Raw genomic sequence first — 5,000 nt, forward strand, 5'->3', positions numbered from 1 at the left:
ATTTATAGACATGATTTATTATAAAATATATGATTTATATAAAGTTATACTTAGAGTCTGGGCTTTAAAGGGATAGTTCCGATTTTTTTGAACTTATAAGTTGTATGAAATACTTGCCATTAATAATAGTGATTAGAGTCCTCTGGTGGGAGTTCTGCTCTGGTTTGGTGGAATATCAAGTAGTTCCGGTCATTTTTTGGGGGGGGGGGGGGGCACTGGGGGCCCAGTAAAAGTAAATTAATCCACAAAACTGATCATTTGTATTGTTGACCTATTTCTAAAATATTAGTGCAACTTTCGTTATTTTTTTTTACCCCTCTATCACACAGAACTATATGTTTTTTGTGTCCATATCACTACGCCCAACAAATAGTTCCATGTATTGGAGGGGTCAAACGAAAGTCGCGCTAATATTTTAGAAATAGGTCAACAATACAAATTCATTCATTACTTAATTTACTTTTACTGCGTGGCCCCAGTGCCCCCCACAAAATGACCGGAACTACTTAATATTTCACCAAGACCAGAGCAGAACTCCCACCACGGGACTCTGGGAGTCAATTAATACAGTTGCAACCATTATATTAATGGCAAGTATTTCAGGAGCTGGGCAGGGGGTCTGCCAAGACCCGAGGAGTGGGCAGGGGGTCTGCCAAGACCCGAGGAGTGGGCAGGGGGTCTGCCAAGACCCGAGGAGTGGGCAGGGGGTCTGCCAAGACCCGAGGAGTGGGCAGGGGGTCCGCGAAGAGTGGTCTCTGGTAGAGATTACGGTTTATGATTTATATAAACCAGTGGTTCCCAAACTTTTACACGTCAAGGACCCCCGTGGACCCCCATTTGAAAAGACACGACAGGGACCCCCATATAAAGAGAAGGTTCCAGGGACCCCCATAAAGGACCCCCAGGTTTGACATGCATTTGTACACTTTGTACACCCGTTAGTACACTTTGTACACTCTTAGAGCTTGAGCTTGTAGATCTGCTATTTTCCCAAAGTTTAATATAAAGTATAATAGTTTGACTTTAAAGGGATAGTTCCGTTTTTTTTTAACTTAAGCTGTATGCAATACTTGCCATTAATATAGTGGTTGCAACTGTAATTATTGATTGACCGAGTCCCGTGGTGGGAGTTCTGCTCTGGTTTTGGTCAATATTATGTGGGTGGGGGGGGCACTGGGGCCACGCAGTAAAAGTAAATTAATCCACAAAACTAACGTCAATTGTATTGTTGACCTATTTCTACCATATAGTGCAACTTTCGTTCAACTTTGACCCCTCTATCACATGGAACTGTGTTTTCCATGTGATAGAGGGGTCAAAGTTGAACGAAAGTGAACAATACAAATGGCGTTAGTTTTGTGGATTAATTTACCCCAGTGCCCTACTTAATATTTCACCAAAACCAGAACAGAACTCCCACCACGGGACTCGGGCAATCAATTAATACAGTTGCAACCACTATAAATAATGGCAAGTATTTCACTTAAGTTAAAACAATTATCTACTATATATCCCTTTAATATAAAGTATAGTTTGACTCCCTGTATACTCTGACTCCGCTTCCACAGATAAATGTCGTGAAAATAGGCGATCTACAAGCTCAGTGCGAGCTTATAGATCTGATAATTTGAGTCTCTTTCTTATAGTCCGTCACCCTGTGACATCCTGTGACATCACCAGGGCTGGAGATCCCTGATGTCATCAATATTGGCCAGCAACTCAAACCCTTAGATCTCCATATATGGAGCTGACCTGTTCTGACATTCCATTATGTTGATCTGACCTCATCAAACCCTGTACACACGCTCCATATATGGCCAGTACAAAATTAATATGTAAAGCAGGAAAACGATATGCACATCCCAGTTTCGCAAATCTTGAAAATGGGACGCACATCTTTGAATGTATATTTTTATTTCTTTCAGAGCGAATCTTTGCTTCTGGGGGGGGGGGGGGGGGGTCCGTGGAACAACATATTTTCAGATGGGGGTCCGCGGCCAAATACAGATAATTCTGGGGGTCCTTGACGTGAAAGAAGGTTGAGCACCACTGACATAGAAACACAAGGGTTTTCAGAAAACTGTCAGGATTTAGAAGACATTATTTTGTTTAGAATCGGCCTCAGGTCTAAATGGGTGGCGGGAACCCGTTTTGGTGTTAGCATTACGTTATGCTTTAGCTATTGAAAAATAGCAGATCTACAAGCTCATAGCGCGCGACTGAGTGGCGCGCTACGAGCTTGTAGGTCTGCTATTTATTTATTTTAATCGAAGAACGACTGACATAGAAACATAGCTTTTTCAGAAAACTGTCAGGATTTAGAAGACATTTGTATAATCTGATCTCAGGTCAGAATGGGTTAAACGGTCACTTCACGGTCATCTGCGGGGAACTCCCCCCTCCCCCCCCCCCCCCCCCTCCTCCTCCCCAGTCATATTGGGGGTCTCGACCCGTGCGTTGAGACCGCTGTCAGATAGAGTTATGTAACATCACGTTTTGAGGGCGGGGTCTGTCTTCAGATCACAGCTTGTTTAGTTTGACTCACTCACTCTAGGGCGACGCCCCTTCGTCAGACAGACTGACCTCGTTTCAACTGGAAACCGTCCAGTTCCATTTTCTCTTCTTTTGTTATTATACTACAGGGTTTATTTTTAAAGACCAGGGACCCCCTTAAAGCAGGGACCCCCTTAAAGCAGGCAACCCCTTAAAGCAGGGACCCCCTTAAAGCAGGGACCCCCTTAAAGCAGGGACCCCCTTAACTCGTTTAGACATGAGGAGGATTCTACACAAAATATGTTGTTCCAGGGACCCCCATCTGAAATTATGTTGTTCCAGGGACCCCCATCTGAAAATATGTTGTTCCAGGGACCCCCAAGAAGCCAAGATTTGAGTTAAAAACGTTTACTCTTGAAATAATATATATTCAAAGATTTTGATCATCTCTCATCTATCAATACTAGACCTGTACGTGCCCGTCGCAGTCGGCCACACCGGCCTACTTGGGAACCTAGTGTGTGTGTGTGTGTGTGTGTGTGAAGACTGCAATCTGAAAAGTGTACTTGGCAATCAATTCGGCCCACTGGCAGAGCCTGATTTGCTGAGTCTCAATTGGCTGAGGCTAAAAATGGCCCAGGTGAAAGGAGTTGGCCTCATTAGGCCCACTGGCAGAGCCTGGCCCAGGTGAAAGGAGTTGGCCTCATTAGGCCCACTGGCAGAGCCTGACCAGGTGAAAGGAGTTGGCCTCATTAGGCCCACTGGCAGAGTCTGAGCAGAGCCTTTTGTGGTGGTTCTGGAGAACCGTGGGTCCGACCGACTCGATACCGGGCACTGCACTCCCTGTGGGGGTGTGGAACGCGTGTGTCGAATGTGAAGTTGGGGCGAATGGTTCTCGAGCTCTGTGTTAAGACCTGTTCTGTACGGGGGCACGGTGGCACAGTTGGTAGTGCTGTCGCCGCACAGCTAGAAGGTCCTGGGTTCGATTCCCGCTCGGGACGCTGTGGGTGCTGGCGGCGTGTTTCCTCCTCCACGTCATCAGTGCCCATACCCGAAGGCGGGGTTGGCGAAAGGGCCTTTCTGTGTGGAGTTTGCATGTCCCCTAGGGTAGGTACCCTCACAAAAACATGCAGTAATCCTGGTCTCTAAACTGCCTCCCCCTGGCCAGCCGGGGCGCCTGATGGAGGGGAAAGGAACTGGTTGGAATAACGTGTTCCTTCCACACGCTACGTCCAACCAGGGAAACTCCCCCCTTTCAGGTGGAAAGGAGCAACTTGGACACTCAGGCATGAAGGAAGGAAGCATGAGTTAAGTCCGTTGCTCTCCCCAGGTTGGTGGAGGGTGTGTAGAGCCCAGGATCACATTAGATGATTGACACAGGGGTGAAAAATGGGTTACAAAATCGTGGGATAAAAAATATAAATATAAAAAAAAAAGACCTGCTCTGTTCTACAACAACAGGAAGAGTAGCAGGCTCCAACACGAAGCCCTGAGGCCCCCCTCTAGCCTGTCAGGGCTCCGTATGTGGTTCAGCTACATTGTGTGTGTGTGTGTGTGTGTCATCTTGTTAATGTCAAAGTTAAACGACCTCACACTAGTTTCCACGTGGTTTTGGTAATTATGCAATTTATGTGAAAACGTGTTTGTAAAGCTGAGTCTCTGTTGGAGTTTTCTGGTCCATTTGTGAAACCGTAACAGTTTTCTGGTCCATTTGTGAAACCGTAACAGTTTTCTGGTCCATTTGTGAAACCGTAACAGTTTTCTGGTCCATTTGTGAAACCGTAACAGTTTTCTGGTCCATTTGTGAAACCGTAACAGTTTTCTGGTCCATTTGTGAAACCGTAACAGTTTTCTGGTCCATTTGTGAAACCGTAACAGTTTTCTGGTCCATTTGTGAAACCGTAAACGGCAAAATGGAAACTTTCAATTTCAAATTACTGTTAGAATATAACAATACAGAAACAAACTATTACTGGATGTAACTCTGCAAACGACACAAAACAACATAAAACATTGAGGCACATTTTCACGATTTTTCAAAAACAGGGTGACCCAGGGTGATAGAGGGTCAAAAATGAACACAAGTTGCACTAATATTTTAGAAATGGGTCAACAATACAAATGACGTTAGCTTTGTGGATTAATTTACAGAGGAAGGGTCTGATTGGCTGACCCCTGGGTGAGTTGGTCGTATGTTGTAGAGTGTAAACCTACAGGATGGCTGTTGTGTGAGACAGGCTGTGGTGTGAGACAGGCTGTGGTGTGAGACAGGCTGTGGTGAGAGACAGGCTCTGTGGTGTGAGACAGGCTGTGGTGAGAGACAGGCTGTGGTGTGAGACAGGCTGTGGTGTGAGACAGGCTGTGGTGTGAGACAGGCTGTATTGTGAGACAGGCTGTGGTGTGAGACAGGCTGTGGTGTGAGACAGGCTGTGGTGTGAGACAGGGTAACCATAGCAACCATCATTAGAGGCTTGTAAATGTAAACACACCTCCAATAAACTGTGTGT

At 45.7% G+C, this 5,000-nt stretch overlaps 1 protein-coding gene across 1 annotated transcript in view; it reads left to right on the forward strand.

The window, feature by feature from the left end:
- The window catches only part of LOC310859449 (calpain-2 catalytic subunit-like), a 34,462-nt gene that overhangs the window by 421 nt on the left and 29,041 nt on the right, over window positions 1-5,000 (forward strand). The window lies entirely within an intron of this gene.

Source organism: Protomyctophum parallelum (assembly GCF_964188405.1).
Source record: "Protomyctophum parallelum genome assembly, chromosome: 5".
In the NCBI taxonomy this organism is placed as follows: domain Eukaryota; kingdom Metazoa; phylum Chordata; class Actinopteri; order Myctophiformes; family Myctophidae; genus Protomyctophum; species Protomyctophum parallelum.